General features: G+C 47.9%; 1 protein-coding gene and 14 non-coding genes across 15 annotated transcripts in view; all 15 read left to right on the forward strand.

The window, feature by feature from the left end:
* LOC120375473 (zinc finger protein 271-like) overlaps positions 1 to 17,967 on the forward strand; it is a gene marked incomplete at its 3' end in the record, with an annotated part of 430,987 nt that overhangs the window by 67,304 nt on the left and 345,716 nt on the right. The gene's annotated exons all lie outside the window — the stretch shown is intronic.
* LOC120376505 lies at positions 394 to 588 on the forward strand. Its single transcript, XR_005587366.1, has one exon. It is a non-coding gene; the product is annotated as a U2 spliceosomal RNA (small nuclear RNA).
* Positions 864 to 1,054, forward strand: LOC120376312. Its single transcript, XR_005587200.1, has one exon. It is a non-coding gene; the product is annotated as a U2 spliceosomal RNA (small nuclear RNA).
* Positions 1,934 to 2,119, forward strand: LOC120376453. The gene has a single exon (XR_005587329.1). It is a non-coding gene; the product is annotated as a U2 spliceosomal RNA (small nuclear RNA).
* On the forward strand, positions 4,450 to 4,644 carry LOC120376506. The gene has a single exon (XR_005587368.1). It is a non-coding gene; the product is annotated as a U2 spliceosomal RNA (small nuclear RNA).
* On the forward strand, positions 4,920 to 5,110 carry LOC120376313. Its single transcript, XR_005587201.1, has one exon. It is a non-coding gene; the product is annotated as a U2 spliceosomal RNA (small nuclear RNA).
* LOC120376454 lies at positions 5,992 to 6,177 on the forward strand. Its single transcript, XR_005587330.1, has one exon. It is a non-coding gene; the product is annotated as a U2 spliceosomal RNA (small nuclear RNA).
* Positions 8,500 to 8,694, forward strand: LOC120376507. The gene has a single exon (XR_005587369.1). It is a non-coding gene; the product is annotated as a U2 spliceosomal RNA (small nuclear RNA).
* On the forward strand, positions 8,970 to 9,160 carry LOC120376314. Its single transcript, XR_005587202.1, has one exon. It is a non-coding gene; the product is annotated as a U2 spliceosomal RNA (small nuclear RNA).
* Positions 10,041 to 10,226, forward strand: LOC120376455. Its single transcript, XR_005587331.1, has one exon. It is a non-coding gene; the product is annotated as a U2 spliceosomal RNA (small nuclear RNA).
* On the forward strand, positions 12,551 to 12,745 carry LOC120376508. The gene has a single exon (XR_005587370.1). It is a non-coding gene; the product is annotated as a U2 spliceosomal RNA (small nuclear RNA).
* LOC120376315 lies at positions 13,021 to 13,211 on the forward strand. The gene has a single exon (XR_005587203.1). It is a non-coding gene; the product is annotated as a U2 spliceosomal RNA (small nuclear RNA).
* LOC120376456 lies at positions 14,091 to 14,276 on the forward strand. Its single transcript, XR_005587332.1, has one exon. It is a non-coding gene; the product is annotated as a U2 spliceosomal RNA (small nuclear RNA).
* Positions 16,598 to 16,791, forward strand: LOC120376499. The gene has a single exon (XR_005587360.1). It is a non-coding gene; the product is annotated as a U2 spliceosomal RNA (small nuclear RNA).
* LOC120376316 lies at positions 17,067 to 17,257 on the forward strand. The gene has a single exon (XR_005587204.1). It is a non-coding gene; the product is annotated as a U2 spliceosomal RNA (small nuclear RNA).

Below are 17,967 nucleotides of genomic sequence, written 5' to 3' on the forward strand. Positions count from 1 at the left end.
TCTTAGTCATCTCTTGTCTAAGCTGACAAGCCCTAATGTCTGTAGTCTAGTCTCATACTTTGGAAGCCTGCTATTTACCCTTTCAGTTGTAAAAACTGACTCTTGATTCCTACCCTTTCTTTCCTATCTGCTAACCAGTTACTGATCCATGAGAGGGAGGGGCTTGAGCCGTCTGGAGTAGCTCGTGACTGTGAGTGGCAACCTCAGGGCAGACTGTTGAGAAGCAGGGCACCACCCCCAAAATGGCTGTACGTTCTAGACTGAGATTTCACCAAGTGTCAGATACTGGATGATGTGCCTTTTATGACTTTTTAAACCCAAACTTGCGATTTGGGGATAATTTAAGCGTTCTGTGCAGAGGACTAGAAATACTTTTATTAACCTGTAGTTTAGATCATTTTAACATTCGCTGGAATCAAAGTTTTAAATCTGTTCTTATCACTTTAATAACTGATACTTCCTCTATCTCAGGACTAGCTATTTACACTGATTTTTTGGAATAGGGAGACGGAATAGCAGCTTCCTCCATCCACTGCACACAGCGCCCCGTTATTGCGGCACTGAACCTCCAGGAACGGTGGGCCTCCCTATGGGGAGAATATCGTGGTTGAAGAGCAGCGAAGAAAAGTCGTGTTGTCTGTGTTACCATTTGGTTTGTACTAAGAGTATGGTTTCGAGTCATCTGTGACTCTTTCATCAGTTATTAGTTACATCTTATGATTAGGCCTCTGAGTTGAAAGGCTGCTCTTGCAGATTTTACTTTGTCGTTGTTTGTAGGTGTTCGTTGCGTGGCTGAGCGCTCGCCCCGGCGAGGTAGAAAGCGGTGGGGGCAGGGGGTGTGCGCGTGCCGCAGAGCCCCCAGCATCGCTTCTCGGCCTTCTGGCTAAGATCAAGTGTAGTATCTGTTCTTATCAGTTTAATATCTGATATGTCCTTTATTTGAGGACTGTATATTAAATTGATTTTTGGAACAGGGAGTTGGAATAGGAGCTTGCTCCATCCGCTCCACGCATCAGCCTGGTATTGCAGTACTTCCAGGCACGGTGCACCTCCCCCAGGGAGAACACGGTGGTTCAAAAAAATAGATCAAAACTTTGTGCCTTGTAGATAGAGCTTTGCTTCTTGGTCTTCTAGGTATTTGAGAGCTGTATAGTAAATTGATTTTTTTTGGAACTGGAGCTTGCTCCATCTGTTCTATGCATCTGCCTGGTATGCAGTACTTCCAGCACGGTGCACCTTCCCCCCGGGATAACAGATCAAATTTCTTTGTGCTCTGTTGGCTCTGTCTTTTTTTTTTTTTTTTTTTTTTTTGGTTAAGATCACAAGTGTGCTTCTCGGCCTTTTGGCTAAGATGGAGTGTAGTATGAGTGATGTACCCTCACTGTTTGCTGGCTGTACCTTGAACTCACCCACCGTATATCCTGCATTAGGGATGTTGCAGCCTGTATATGTTATGTAAAGCTCTGTGCTTCTCGGCCTCTTGGCTAAGATCACAAGTGTGCTTCTCGGCCTTTTGGCTAAGATGGAGTGTAGTATGAGTGATGTACCCTCACTGTTTGCTGGCTGTACCTTGAACTCACCCACCGTATATCCTGCATTAGGGATGTTGCAGCCTGTATATGTTATGTAAAGCTCTGTGCTTCTCGGCCTCTTGGCTAAGATCACAAGTGTGCTTCTCGGCCTTTTGGCTAAGATGGAGTGTAGTATGAGTGATGTACCCTCACTGTTTGCTGGCTGTACCTTGAACTCACCCACCGTTATGTAAAGCTCTGTGCTTCTTGGTCTTTTGGGTAAGATCGAGTGCGACAGACCTTAACTTAAGGCTCATTCTATCCCTGGTATATGCTGTCCAATACCAAAACGCTAATATCCCCCTACAACCGGTATGTTACCCCAATGACACAATAACTGACGCTGCAAACACTTTGTATCGTTTATTTTCAAATATTCTCTAATAAACTTTAAATCTGTTCTTATCAGTTGAATATCTGATATGTCCTTTATTTGAGGACTGTATATTAAACTGATTTTTGAAACAGGGGGCTGGAATAGGAGCTTGCTCTGTCCACCCCATGCATTGACCTGGTATTGCAGTGCCTCCAGGACCGGTGGTGCCTCTCCTTCTGGGGAGAATCTTCTGGTTAGAAAAGCAGAAAGAATTTTACTGTAATGATGCCCCTTTAGAGCAGATTTGTTCGAGTTGTTGAAAACCGATTGGAAACCCTTGTCTTCTTTACAATAAAATATTGTTATGTTTTCTTGGGGTCTAATGTTTTGTGAGGCTGTCGATAGATATGTGAGGTTCTTTGTCTTGCTAGAGGATTGTTTAAGGAGCTGGGATCCTTTTTTTCTGCGGCGAGTCTTTTCAACCGTTAGTATGAGGGATGAAGGCTTTCCGGGCTGTTGGGGAGATGGTTGGTTGGTTGGTTGGTTGTTTTGTTTGCACGCACAGGCAGAGACGGCGCTGTTTAAAAGCTGCTCCCGTGCATCAGGTCAGGTTAGCTGCAGCTCACCGAACCCCGAGGATCTCAGGTGAGCTACTTTGTAGCAGAGGCAGACCAAGCAGCAGGTACAATGCCGGGTCGCACCCCGGCTGGCAGATACAATCTCAATGACCGAGAGACGTTGTCCGTTGGACCGTATGAACTCGAACCGTAAACTCACTGAACGTTAAATCTCACCAAATGAGGGTCAACCCAGCCCCATCATCGTATCCACTGGTTATACTCCACACCTGAACATAGCCGTCATATGAACAACCTACCCTCCTATCTCAGTGTCTGTACGTTGACCCGTTAACCTTTTACTCCCAATCGGGGCTATGGCAGATGATGTATTCCTTACGCCACCTGATCTTAAACTGAATTTTGAACCCAATCTACAATCTGTACGTTATTTCCTGACCACCAGAAACTTCTACGCCTAAACTCTGTGGCCTACACTTTTAAAAACAAACAAACAAACAAATGGAAAAAAAAACCCATCATCTTAGTAAAACCAGGAGGTTCAACCTGCTGCTCGCTGCAGGACCGATCCCCCACTAAAGGGCCCCCCTCCGGGGTTGAGCTTGCAACCCAGGGTTTAGCAGGCTAATGCTCAAGCCACTGAGCTACCCCTCCCCCCTACGTTGACACTTGCTCGTGATCCCGGCTCCTGCTCCTTTGCAAGGTGTGTGCGTCGGCTCCTGGGTTTTAAGCCTGCTAACCCAGCGGGGGCCCGATTGCCCTCTGGCTTCCCGCCCGGCTCCCTCCGCCATGAGCCTGGGCGTCAGCGGGACTGTCTCAGGAGAGCAGCTTTCCCCCTCCCCCGCATCCCAATCTCCGCCCAGCTGGGGAACGCAGCCCTGAGAAAAGACTCCTTTGAGCGCTGGAGGCCGGCGGGGAACTCTCATTTCCATACCCACGATACCCACGGTGCATTGCGTGCAGCGAAGCGAGTCGCTGCTCAAGGGGCTGGTTTTGCTCCCAATGTCCCCGGTTCCCATGAGCCAATTTGGCATTTAAATCGGTTCAATTAAATTTCCTCTAAAAGGGAGAGGTTTAGTGGGGCTGTCGGTGTAGTTACTCCGAGTTGAGCGGAAGGCGCCTTTCCCCTGGCAGTGCCTCTGCAGGTTGCTCTGGTTTCTCTTCAGATGGTATAAATCTTTTGTCTCCCTCTGCTTCCCCGCTCCCCAAAAGCAAAAGCAAAAGCACAAGCACAAGCACAGCTTTTTCTAGAGAGTAACCGTTATGCGTTTCCGCCCCAGTTTTGTGAGATTGTTATCTCATGTCGTGGGAAGAAAGCAGAATGGGGGTCGGACTTTTGCGCCTTGAACAGAGCGGTGGTGTGTGTTTCCTTGGCTAGCTGCTGCCTGTTTGTGGCTGGGAGGCAACCCTTACCGATGATGGCAGGGGGACAGCTCTCTCTTGTGTTCTGCAGTGATGCTGCAATTTTTTGTTGTGCCCCTCCCCTGCTGCAAACCAGGCAGGCAGGCTTGGTGGCCCGCGGAGGTGGGTCGAGCCCAGGTTTCCTTTGGCAGATGCCTGGTTGAGAACCGGTGCTGTATCCTATAGCGATCTTAGTCATCTCTTGTCTAAGCTGACAAGCCCTAATGTCTGTAGTCTAGTCTCATACTTTGGAAGCCTGCTATTTACCCCTTTCAGTTGTAAAAACTGACTCTTGATTCCTACCCTTTCTTTCCTATCTGCTAACCAGTTACTGATCCATGAGAGGGAGGGGCTTGAGCCGTCTGGAGTAGCTCGTGACTGTGAGTGGCAACCTCAGGGCAGACTGTTGAGAAGCAGGGCACCACCCCCAAAATGGCTGTACGTTCTAGACTGAGATTTCACCAAGTGTCAGATACTGGATGATGTGCCTTTTATGACTTTTTAAACCCAAACTTGCGATTTGGGGATAATTTAAGCGTTCTGTGCAGAGGACTAGAAATACTTTTATTAACCTGTAGTTTAGATCATTTTAACATTCGCTGGAATCAAAGTTTTAAATCTGTTCTTATCACTTTAATAACTGATACTTCCTCTATCTCAGGACTAGCTATTTACACTGATTTTTTGGAATAGGGAGACGGAATAGCAGCTTCCTCCATCCACTGCACACAGCGCCCCGTTATTGCGGCACTGAACCTCCAGGAACGGTGGGCCTCCCTATGGGGAGAATATCGTGGTTGAAGAGCAGCGAAGAAAAGTCGTGTTGTCTGTGTTACCATTTGGTTTGTACTAAGAGTATGGTTTCGAGTCATCTGTGACTCTTTCATCAGTTATTAGTTACATCTTATGATTAGGCCTCTGAGTTGAAAGGCTGCTCTTGCAGATTTTACTTTGTCGTTGTTTGTAGGTGTTCGTTGCGTGGCTGAGCGCTCGCCCCGGCGAGGTAGAAAGCGGTGGGGGCAGGGGGTGTGCGCGTGCCGCAGAGCCCCCAGCATCGCTTCTCGGCCTTCTGGCTAAGATCAAGTGTAGTATCTGTTCTTATCAGTTTAATATCTGATATGTCCTTTATTTGAGGACTGTATATTAAATTGATTTTTGGAACAGGGAGTTGGAATAGGAGCTTGCTCCATCCGCTCCACGCATCAGCCTGGTATTGCAGTACTTCCAGGCACGGTGCACCTCCCCCAGGGAGAACACGGTGGTTCAAAAAAATAGATCAAAACTTTGTGCCTTGTAGATAGAGCTTTGCTTCTTGGTCTTCTAGGTATTTGAGAGCTGTATAGTAAATTGATTTTTTTTGGAACTGGAGCTTGCTCCATCTGTTCTATGCATCTGCCTGGTATGCAGTACTTCCAGCACGGTGCACCTTCCCCCAGGGAGAACAGATCAAAGTTCTTTGTGCTCTGTAGGCTCTGTCTTTTTTTTTTTTTTTTTTTTTTTTTGGTTAAGATCACAAGTGTGCTTCTCGGCCTTTTGGCTAAGATGGAGTGTAGTATGAGTGATGTACCCTCACTGTTTGCTGGCTGTACCTTGAACTCACCCACCGTATATCCTGCATTAGGGATGTTGCAGCCTGTATATGTTATGTAAAGCTCTGTGCTTCTCGGCCTCTTGGCTAAGATCACAAGTGTGCTTCTCGGCCTTTTGGCTAAGATGGAGTGTAGTATGAGTGATGTACCCTCACTGTTTGCTGGCTGTACCTTGAACTCACCCACCGTATATCCTGCATTAGGGATGTTGCAGCCTGTATATGTTATGTAAAGCTCTGTGCTTCTCGGCCTCTTGGCTAAGATCACAAGTGTGCTTCTCGGCCTTTTGGCTAAGATGGAGTGTAGTATGAGTGATGTACCCTCACTGTTTGCTGGCTGTACCTTGAACTCACCCACCGTTATGTAAAGCTCTGTGCTTCTTGGTCTTTTGGGTAAGATCGAGTGCGACAGACCTTAACTTAAGGCTCATTCTATCCCTGGTATATGCTGTCCAATACCAAAACGCTAATATCCCCCTACAACCGGTATGTTACCCCCAATGACACAATAACTGACGCTGCAAACACTTTGTATCGTTTATTTTCAAATATTCTCTAATAAACTTTAAATCTGTTCTTATCAGTTGAATATCTGATATGTCCTTTATTTGAGGACTGTATATTAAACTGATTTTTGAAACAGGGGGCTGGAATAGGAGCTTGCTCTGTCCACCCCATGCATTGACCTGGTATTGCAGTGCCTCCAGGACCGGTGGTGCCTCTCCTTCTGGGGAGAATCTTCTGGTTAGAAAAGCAGAAAGAATTTTACTGTAATGATGCCCCTTTAGAGCAGATTTGTTCGAGTTGTTGAAAACCGATTGGAAACCCTTGTCTTCTTTACAATAAAATATTGTTATGTTTTCTTGGGGTCTAATGTTTTGTGAGGCTGTCGATAGATATGTGAGGTTCTTTGTCTTGCTAGAGGATTGTTTAAGGAGCTGGGATCCTTTTTTTCTGCGGCGAGTCTTTTCAACCGTTAGTATGAGGGATGAAGGCTTTCCGGGCTGTTGGGGAGATGGTTGGTTGGTTGGTTGGTTGTTTTGTTTGCACGCACAGGCAGAGACGGCGCTGTTTAAAAGCTGCTCCCGTGCATCAGGTCAGGTTAGCTGCAGCTCACCGAACCCCGAGGATCTCAGGTGAGCTACTTTGTAGCAGAGGCAGACCAAGCAGCAGGTACAATGCCGGGTCGCACCCCGGCTGGCAGATACAATCTCAATGACCGAGAGGCGTTGTCCGTTGGACCGTATGAACTCGAACCGTAAACTCACTGAACGTTAAATCTCACCAAATGAGGGTCAACCCAGCCCCATCATCGTATCCACTGGTTATACTCCACACCTGAACATAGCCGTCATATGAACAACCTACCCTCCTATCTCAGTGTCTGTACGTTGACCCGTTAACCTTTTACTCCCAATCGGGGCTATGGCAGATGATGTATTCCTTACGCCACCTGATCTTAAACTGAATTTTGCACCCTCGACAATCTGTACGTTATTTCCTGACCACCAGAATCTTATACGCATAAACTGTGTGGCCTACTATTTTATAAACAAACAAACAAACAAATGGTAAAATAATGCCATCATCTTAGTAAAACCAGGAGGTTCAACCTGCTGCTCGCTGCAGGACCGATCCCCCACTAAAGGGCCCCCCTCCGGGGTTGAGCTTGCAACCCAGGGTTTAGCAGGCTAATGCTCAAGCCACTGAGCTACCCCTCCCCCCTACGTTGACACTTGCTCGTGATCCCGGCTCCTGCTCCTTTGCAAGGTGTGTGCGTCGGCTCCTGGGTTTTAAGCCTGCTAACCCAGCGGGGGCCCGATTGCCCTCTGGCTTCCCGCCCGGCTCCCTCCGCCATGAGCCTGGGCGTCAGCGGGACTGTCTCAGGAGAGCAGCTTTCCCCCTCCCCCGCATCCCAATCTCCGCCCAGCTGGGGAACGCAGCCCTGAGAAAAGACTCCTTTGAGCGCTGGAGGCCGGCGGGGAACTCTCATTTCCATACCCACGATACCCACGGTGCATTGCGTGCAGCGAAGCGAGTCGCTGCTCAAGGGGCTGGTTTTGCTCCCAATGTCCCCGGTTCCCATGAGCCAATTTGGCATTTAAATCGGTTCAATTAAATTTCCTCTAAAAGGGAGAGGTTTAGTGGGGCTGTCGGTGTAGTTACTCCGAGTTGAGCGGAAGGCGCCTTTCCCCTGGCAGTGCCTCTGCAGGTTGCTCTGGTTTCTCTTCAGATGGTATAAATCTTTTGTCTCCCTCTGCTTCCCCGCTCCCCAAAAGCAAAAGCAAAAGCACAAGCACAGCTTTTTCTAGAGAGTAACCGTTATGCGTTTCCGCCCCAGTTTTGTGAGATTGTTATCTCATGTCGTGGGAAGAAAGCAGAATGGGGGTCGGACTTTTGCGCCTTGAACAGAGCGGTGGTGTGTGTTTCCTTGGCTAGCTGCTGCCTGTTTGTGGCTGGGAGGCAACCCTTACCGATGATGGCAGGGGGACAGCTCTCTCTTGTGTTCTGCAGTGATGCTGCAATTTTTTGTTGTGCCCCTCCCCTGCTGCAAACCAGGCAGGCAGGCTTGGTGGCCCGCGGAGGTGGGTCGAGCCCAGGTTTCCTTTGGCAGATGCCTGGTTGAGAACCGGTGCTGTATCCTATAGCGATCTTAGTCATCTCTTGTCTAAGCTGACAAGCCCTAATGTCTGTAGTCTAGTCTCATACTTTGGAAGCCTGCTATTTACCCCTTTCAGTTGTAAAAACTGACTCTTGATTCCTACCCTTTCTTTCCTATCTGCTAACCAGTTACTGATCCATGAGAGGGAGGGGCTTGAGCCGTCTGGAGTAGCTCGTGACTGTGAGTGGCAACCTCAGGGCAGACTGTTGAGAAGCAGGGCACCACCCCCAAAATGGCTGTACGTTCTAGACTGAGATTTCACCAAGTGTCAGATACTGGATGATGTGCCTTTTATGACTTTTTAAACCCAAACTTGCGATTTGGGGATAATTTAAGCGTTCTGTGCAGAGGACTAGAAATACTTTTATTAACCTGTAGTTTAGATCATTTTAACATTCGCTGGAATCAAAGTTTTAAATCTGTTCTTATCACTTTAATAACTGATACTTCCTCTATCTCAGGACTAGCTATTTACACTGATTTTTTGGAATAGGGAGACGGAATAGCAGCTTCCTCCATCCACTGCACACAGCGCCCCGTTATTGCGGCACTGAACCTCCAGGAACGGTGGGCCTCCCTATGGGGAGAATATCGTGGTTGAAGAGCAGCGAAGAAAAGTCGTGTTGTCTGTGTTACCATTTGGTTTGTACTAAGAGTATGGTTTCGAGTCATCTGTGACTCTTTCATCAGTTATTAGTTACATCTTATGATTAGGCCTCTGAGTTGAAAGGCTGCTCTTGCAGATTTTACTTTGTCGTTGTTTGTAGGTGTTCGTTGCGTGGCTGAGCGCTCGCCCCGGCGAGGTAGAAAGCGGTGGGGGCAGGGGGTGTGCGCGTGCCGCAGAGCCCCCAGCATCGCTTCTCGGCCTTCTGGCTAAGATCAAGTGTAGTATCTGTTCTTATCAGTTTAATATCTGATATGTCCTTTATTTGAGGACTGTATATTAAATTGATTTTTGGAACAGGGAGTTGGAATAGGAGCTTGCTCCATCCGCTCCACGCATCAGCCTGGTATTGCAGTACTTCCAGGCACGGTGCACCTCCCCCAGGGAGAACACGGTGGTTCAAAAAAATAGATCAAAACTTTGTGCCTTGTAGATAGAGCTTTGCTTCTTGGTCTTCTAGGTATTTGAGAGCTGTATAGTAAATTGATTTTTTTTGGAACTGGAGCTTGCTCCATCTGTTCTATGCATCTGCCTGGTATGCAGTACTTCCAGCACGGTGCACCTTCCCCCCGGGAGAACAGATCAAAGTTCTTTGTGCTCTGTAGGCTCTGTCTTTTTTTTTTTTTTTTTTTTTTTTTGGTTAAGATCACAAGTGTGCTTCTCGGCCTTTTGGCTAAGATGGAGTGTAGTATGAGTGATGTACCCTCACTGTTTGCTGGCTGTACCTTGAACTCACCCACCGTATATCCTGCATTAGGGATGTTGCAGCCTGTATATGTTATGTAAAGCTCTGTGCTTCTCGGCCTCTTGGCTAAGATCACAAGTGTGCTTCTCGGCCTTTTGGCTAAGATGGAGTGTAGTATGAGTGATGTACCCTCACTGTTTGCTGGCTGTACCTTGAACTCACCCACCGTATATCCTGCATTAGGGATGTTGCAGCCTGTATATGTTATGTAAAGCTCTGTGCTTCTCGGCCTCTTGGCTAAGATCACAAGTGTGCTTCTCGGCCTTTTGGCTAAGATGGAGTGTAGTATGAGTGATGTACCCTCACTGTTTGCTGGCTGTACCTTGAACTCACCCACCGTTATGTAAAGCTCTGTGCTTCTTGGTCTTTTGGGTAAGATCGAGTGCGACAGACCTTAACTTAAGGCTCATTCTATCCCTGGTATATGCTGTCCAATACCAAAACGCTAATATCCCCCTACAACCGGTATGTTACCCCAATGACACAATAACTGACGCTGCAAACACTTTGTATCGTTTATTTTCAAATATTCTCTAATAAACTTTAAATCTGTTCTTATCAGTTGAATATCTGATATGTCCTTTATTTGAGGACTGTATATTAAACTGATTTTTGAAACAGGGGGCTGGAATAGGAGCTTGCTCTGTCCACCCCATGCATTGACCTGGTATTGCAGTGCCTCCAGGACCGGTGGTGCCTCTCCTTCTGGGGAGAATCTTCTGGTTAGAAAAGCAGAAAGAATTTTACTGTAATGATGCCCCTTTAGAGCAGATTTGTTCGAGTTGTTGAAAACCGATTGGAAACCCTTGTCTTCTTTACAATAAAATATTGTTATGTTTTCTTGGGGTCTAATGTTTTGTGAGGCTGTCGATAGATATGTGAGGTTCTTTGTCTTGCTAGAGGATTGTTTAAGGAGCTGGGATCCTTTTTTTCTGCGGCGAGTCTTTTCAACCGTTAGTATGAGGGATGAAGGCTTTCCGGGCTGTTGGGGAGATGGTTGGTTGGTTGGTTGGTTGTTTTGTTTGCACGCACAGGCAGAGACGGCGCTGTTTAAAAGCTGCTCCCGTGCATCAGGTCAGGTTAGCTGCAGCTCACCGAACCCCGAGGATCTCAGGTGAGCTACTTTGTAGCAGAGGCAGACCAAGCAGCAGGTACAATGCCGGGTCGCACCCCGGCTGGCAGATACAATCTCAATGACCGAGAGACGTTGTCCGTTGGACCGTATGAACTCGAACCGTAAACTCACTGAACGTTAAATCTCACCAAATGAGGGTCAACCCAGCCCCATCATCGTATCCACTGGTTATACTCCACACCTGAACATAGCCGTCATATGAACAACCTACCCTCCTATCTCAGTGTCTGTACGTTGACCCGTTAACCTTTTACTCCCAATCGGGGCTATGGCAGATGATGTATTCCTTACGCCACCTGATCTTAAACTGAATTTTGCACCCCCTCGACAATCTGTACGTTATTTCCTGACCACCAGAAACTTCTACGCCTAAACTCTGTGGCCTACACTTTTAAAAACAAACAAACAAACAAATGGAAAAAAAAACCCATCATCTTAGTAAAACCAGGAGGTTCAACCTGCTGCTCGCTGCAGGACCGATCCCCCACTAAAGGGCCCCCCTCCGGGGTTGAGCTTGCAACCCAGGGTTTAGCAGGCTAATGCTCAAGCCACTGAGCTACCCCTCCCCCCTACGTTGACACTTGCTCGTGATCCCGGCTCCTGCTCCTTTGCAAGGTGTGTGCGTCGGCTCCTGGGTTTTAAGCCTGCTAACCCAGCGGGGGCCCGATTGCCCTCTGGCTTCCCGCCCGGCTCCCTCCGCCATGAGCCTGGGCGTCAGCGGGACTGTCTCAGGAGAGCAGCTTTCCCCCTCCCCCGCATCCCAATCTCCGCCCAGCTGGGGAACGCAGCCCTGAGAAAAGACTCCTTTGAGCGCTGGAGGCCGGCGGGGAACTCTCATTTCCATACCCACGATACCCACGGTGCATTGCGTGCAGCGAAGCGAGTCGCTGCTCAAGGGGCTGGTTTTGCTCCCAATGTCCCCGGTTCCCATGAGCCAATTTGGCATTTAAATCGGTTCAATTAAATTTCCTCTAAAAGGGAGAGGTTTAGTGGGGCTGTCGGTGTAGTTACTCCGAGTTGAGCGGAAGGCGCCTTTCCCCTGGCAGTGCCTCTGCAGGTTGCTCTGGTTTCTCTTCAGATGGTATAAATCTTTTGTCTCCCTCTGCTTCCCCGCTCCCCAAAAGCAAAAGCAAAAGCACAAGCACAGCTTTTTCTAGAGAGTAACCGTTATGCGTTTCCGCCCCAGTTTTGTGAGATTGTTATCTCATGTCGTGGGAAGAAAGCAGAATGGGGGTCGGACTTTTGCGCCTTGAACAGAGCGGTGGTGTGTGTTTCCTTGGCTAGCTGCTGCCTGTTTGTGGCTGGGAGGCAACCCTTACCGATGATGGCAGGGGGACAGCTCTCTCTTGTGTTCTGCAGTGATGCTGCAATTTTTTGTTGTGCCCCTCCCCTGCTGCAAACCAGGCAGGCAGGCTTGGTGGCCCGCGGAGGTGGGTCGAGCCCAGGTTTCCTTTGGCAGATGCCTGGTTGAGAACCGGTGCTGTATCCTATAGCGATCTTAGTCATCTCTTGTCTAAGCTGACAAGCCCTAATGTCTGTAGTCTAGTCTCATACTTTGGAAGCCTGCTATTTACCCCTTTCAGTTGTAAAAACTGACTCTTGATTCCTACCCTTTCTTTCCTATCTGCTAACCAGTTACTGATCCATGAGAGGGAGGGGCTTGAGCCGTCTGGAGTAGCTCGTGACTGTGAGTGGCAACCTCAGGGCAGACTGTTGAGAAGCAGGGCACCACCCCCAAAATGGCTGTACGTTCTAGACTGAGATTTCACCAAGTGTCAGATACTGGATGATGTGCCTTTTATGACTTTTTAAACCCAAACTTGCGATTTGGGGATAATTTAAGCGTTCTGTGCAGAGGACTAGAAATACTTTTATTAACCTGTAGTTTAGATCATTTTAACATTCGCTGGAATCAAAGTTTTAAATCTGTTCTTATCACTTTAATAACTGATACTTCCTCTATCTCAGGACTAGCTATTTACACTGATTTTTTGGAATAGGGAGACGGAATAGCAGCTTCCTCCATCCACTGCACACAGCGCCCCGTTATTGCGGCACTGAACCTCCAGGAACGGTGGGCCTCCCTATGGGGAGAATATCGTGGTTGAAGAGCAGCGAAGAAAAGTCGTGTTGTCTGTGTTACCATTTGGTTTGTACTAAGAGTATGGTTTCGAGTCATCTGTGACTCTTTCATCAGTTATTAGTTACATCTTATGATTAGGCCTCTGAGTTGAAAGGCTGCTCTTGCAGATTTTACTTTGTCGTTGTTTGTAGGTGTTCGTTGCGTGGCTGAGCGCTCGCCCCGGCGAGGTAGAAAGCGGTGGGGGCAGGGGGTGTGCGCGTGCCGCAGAGCCCCCAGCATCGCTTCTCGGCCTTCTGGCTAAGATCAAGTGTAGTATCTGTTCTTATCAGTTTAATATCTGATATGTCCTTTATTTGAGGACTGTATATTAAATTGATTTTTGGAACAGGGAGTTGGAATAGGAGCTTGCTCCATCCGCTCCACGCATCAGCCTGGTATTGCAGTACTTCCAGGCACGGTGCACCTCCCCCAGGGAGAACACGGTGGTTCAAAAAAATAGATCAAAACTTTGTGCCTTGTAGATAGAGCTTTGCTTCTTGGTCTTCTAGGTATTTGAGAGCTGTATAGTAAATTGATTTTTTTTGGAACTGGAGCTTGCTCCATCTGTTCTATGCATCTGCCTGGTATGCAGTACTTCCAGCACGGTGCACCTTCCCCCCGGGTGAACATATCAAAGTTCTTTGTGCTCTGTAGGCTCTGTCTTTTTTTTTTTTTTTTTTTTTTTGGTTAAGATCACAAGTGTGCTTCTCGGCCTTTTGGCTAAGATGGAGTGTAGTATGAGTGATGTACCCTCACTGTTTGCTGGCTGTACCTTGAACTCACCCACCGTATATCCTGCATTAGGGATGTTGCAGCCTGTATATGTTATGTAAAGCTCTGTGCTTCTCGGCCTCTTGGCTAAGATCACAAGTGTGCTTCTCGGCCTTTTGGCTAAGATGGAGTGTAGTATGAGTGATGTACCCTCACTGTTTGCTGGCTGTACCTTGAACTCACCCACCGTATATCCTGCATTAGGGATGTTGCAGCCTGTATATGTTATGTAAAGCTCTGTGCTTCTCGGCCTCTTGGCTAAGATCACAAGTGTGCTTCTCGGCCTTTTGGCTAAGATGGAGTGTAGTATGAGTGATGTACCCTCACTGTTTGCTGGCTGTACCTTGAACTCACCCACCGTTATGTAAAGCTCTGTGCTTCTTGGTCTTTTGGGTAAGATCGAGTGCGACAGACCTTAACTTAAGGCTCATTCTATCCCTGGTATATGCTGTCCAATACCAAAACGCTAATATCCCCCTACAACCGGTATGTTACCCCCAATGACACAATAACTGACGCTGCAAACACTTTGTATCGTTTATTTTCAAATATTCTCTAATAAACTTTAAATCTGTTCTTATCAGTTGAATATCTGATATGTCCTTTATTTGAGGACTGTATATTAAACTGATTTTTGAAACAGGGGGCTGGAATAGGAGCTTGCTCTGTCCACCCCATGCATTGACCTGGTATTGCAGTGCCTCCAGGACCGGTGGTGCCTCTCCTTCTGGGGAGAATCTTCTGGTTAGAAAAGCAGAAAGAATTTTACTGTAATGATGCCCCTTTAGAGCAGATTTGTTCGAGTTGTTGAAAACCGATTGGAAACCCTTGTCTTCTTTACAATAAAATATTGTTATGTTTTCTTGGGGTCTAATGTTTTGTGAGGCTGTCGATAGATATGTGAGGTTCTTTGTCTTGCTAGAGGATTGTTTAAGGAGCTGGGATCCTTTTTTCTGCAAGTAGTCTTTTCAACCGTTAGTATGAGGGATGAAGGCTTTCCGGGCTGTTGGGGAGATGGTTGGTTGGTTGGTTGGTTGTTTTGTTTGCACGCACAGGCAGAGACGGCGCTGTTTAAAAGCTGCTCCCGTGCATCAGGTCAGGTTAGCTGCAGCTCACCGAACCCCGAGGATCTCAGGTGAGCTACTTTGTAGCAGAGGCAGACCAAGCAGCAGGTACAATGCCGGGTCGCACCCCGGCTGGCAGATACAATCTCAATGACCGAGAGACGTTGTCCGTTGGACCGTATGAACTCGAACCGTAAACTCACTGAACGTTAAATCTCACCAAATGAGGGTCAACCCAGCCCCATCATCGTATCCACTGGTTATACTCCACACCTGAACATAGCCGTCATATGAACAACCTACCCTCCTATCTCAGTGTCTGTACGTTGACCCGTTAACCTTTTACTCCCAATCGGGGCTATGGCAGATGATGTATTCCTTACGCCACCTGATCTTAAACTGAATTTTGCACCCCCTCGACAATCTGTACGTTATTTCCTGACCACCAGAAACTTCTACGCCTAAACTCTGTGGCCTACACTTTTAAAAACAAACAAACAAACAAATGGAAAAAAAAACCCATCATCTTAGTAAAACCAGGAGGTTCAACCTGCTGCTCGCTGCAGGACCGATCCCCCACTAAAGGGCCCCCCTCCGGGGTTGAGCTTGCAACCCAGGGTTTAGCAGGCTAATGCTCAAGCCACTGAGCTACCCCTCCCCCCTACGTTGACACTTGCTCGTGATCCCGGCTCCTGCTCCTTTGCAAGGTGTGTGCGTCGGCTCCTGGGTTTTAAGCCTGCTAACCCAGCGGGGGCCCGATTGCCCTCTGGCTTCCCGCCCGGCTCCCTCCGCCATGAGCCTGGGCGTCAGCGGGACTGTCTCAGGAGAGCAGCTTTCCCCCTCCCCCGCATCCCAATCTCCGCCCAGCTGGGGAACGCAGCCCTGAGAAAAGACTCCTTTGAGCGCTGGAGGCCGGCGGGGAACTCTCATTTCCATACCCACGATACCCACGGTGCATTGCGTGCAGCGAAGCGAGTCGCTGCTCAAGGGGCTGGTTTTGCTCCCAATGTCCCCGGTTCCCATGAGCCAATTTGGCATTTAAATCGGTTCAATTAAATTTCCTCTAAAGGAGAGGTTTAGTGGGGCTGTCGGTGTAGTTACTCCGAGTTGAGCGGAAGGCGCCTTTCCCCTGGCAGTGCCTCTGCAGGTTGCTCTGGTTTCTCTTCAGATGGTATAAATCTTTTGTCTCCCTCTGCTTCCCCGCTCCCCAAAAGCAAAAGCAAAAGCACAAGCACAGCTTTTTCTAGAGAGTAACCGTTATGCGTTTCCGCCCCAGTTTTGTGAGATTGTTATCTCATGTCGTGGGAAGAAAGCAGAATGGGGGTCGGACTTTTGCGCCTTGAACAGAGCGGTGGTGTGTGTTTCCTTGGCTAGCTGCTGCCTGTTTGTGGCTGGGAGGCAACCCTTACCGATGATGGCAGGGGGACAGCTCTCTCTTGTGTTCTGCAGTGATGCTGCAATTTTTTGTTGTGCCCCTCCCCTGCTGCAAACCAGGCAGGCAGGCTTGGTGGCCCGCGGAGGTGGGTCGAGCCCAGGTTTCCTTTGGCAGATGCCTGGTTGAGAACCGGTGCTGTATCCTATAGCGATCTTAGTCATCTCTTGTCTAAGCTGACAAGCCCTAATGTCTGTAGTCTAGTCTCATACTTTGGAAGCCTGCTATTTACCCCTTTCAGTTGTAAAAACTGACTCTTGATTCCTACCCTTTCTTTCCTATCTGCTAACCAGTTACTGATCCATGAGAGGGAGGGGCTTGAGCCGTCTGGAGTAGCTCGTGACTGTGAGTGGCAACCTCAGGGCAGACTGTTGAGAAGCAGGGCACCACCCCCAAAATGGCTGTACGTTCTAGACTGAGATTTCACCAAGTGTCAGATACTGGATGATGTGCCTTTTATGACTTTTTAAACCCAAACTTGCGATTTGGGGATAATTTAAGCGTTCTGTGCAGAGGACTAGAAATACTTTTATTAACCTGTAGTTTAGATCATTTTAACATTCGCTGGAATCAAAGTTTTAAATCTGTTCTTATCACTTTAATAACTGATACTTCCTCTATCTCAGGACTAGCTATTTACACTGATTTTTTGGAATAGGAGACGGAATAGCAGCTTCCTCCATCCACTGCACACAGCGCCCCGTTATTGCGGCACTGAACCTCCAGGAACGGTGGGCCTCCCTATGGGGAGAATATCGTGGTTGAAGAGCAGCGAAGAAAAGTCGTGTTGTCTGTGTTACCATTTGGTTTGTACTAAGAGTATGGTTTCGAGTCATCTGTGACTCTTTCATCAGTTATTAGTTACATCTTATGATTAGGCCTCTGAGTTGAAAGGCTGCTCTTGCAGATTTTACTTTGTCGTTGTTTGTAGGTGTTCGTTGCGTGGCTGAGCGCTCGCCCCGGCGAGGTAGAAAGCGGTGGGGGCAGGGGGTGTGCGCGTGCCGCAGAGCCCCCAGCATCGCTTCTCGGCCTTCTGGCTAAGATCAAGTGTAGTATCTGTTCTTATCAGTTTAATATCTGATATGTCCTTTATTTGAGGACTGTATATTAAATTGATTTTTGGAACAGGGAGTTGGAATAGGAGCTTGCTCCATCCGCTCCACGCATCAGCCTGGTATTGCAGTACTTCCAGGCACGGTGCACCTCCCCCAGGGAGAACACGGTGGTTCAAAAAAATAGATCAAAACTTTGTGCCTTGTAGATAGAGCTTTGCTTCTTGGTCTTCTAGGTATTTGAGAGCTGTATAGTAAATTGATTTTTTTTGGAACTGGAGCTTGCTCCATCTGTTCTATGCATCTGCCTGGTATGCAGTACTTCCAGCACGGTGCACCTTCCCCCAGGGAGAACAGATCAAAGTTCTTTGTGCTCTGTAGGCTCTGTCTTTTTTTTTTTTTTTTTTTTTTGGTTAAGATCACAAGTGTGCTTCTCGGCCTTTTGGCTAAGATGGAGTGTAGTATGAGTGATGTACCCTCACTGTTTGCTGGCTGTACCTTGAACTCACCCACCGTATATCCTGCATTAGGGATGTTGCAGCCTGTATATGTTATGTAAAGCTCTGTGCTTCTCGGCCTCTTGGCTAAGATCACAAGTGTGCTTCTCGGCCTTTTGGCTAAGATGGAGTGTAGTATGAGTGATGTACCCTCACTGTTTGCTGGCTGTACCTTGAACTCACCCACCGTATATCCTGCATTAGGGATGTTGCAGCCTGTATATGTTATGTAAAGCTCTGTGCTTCTCGGCCTCTTGGCTAAGATCACAAGTGTGCTTCTCGGCCTTTTGGCTAAGATGGAGTGTAGTATGAGTGATGTACCCTCACTGTTTGCTGGCTGTACCTTGAACTCACCCACCGTTATGTAAA

The sequence above is a fragment of the Mauremys reevesii genome, linkage group 12, assembly GCF_016161935.1.
Source record: "Mauremys reevesii isolate NIE-2019 linkage group 12, ASM1616193v1, whole genome shotgun sequence".
Lineage (NCBI taxonomy): Eukaryota > Metazoa > Chordata > Testudines > Geoemydidae > Mauremys > Mauremys reevesii.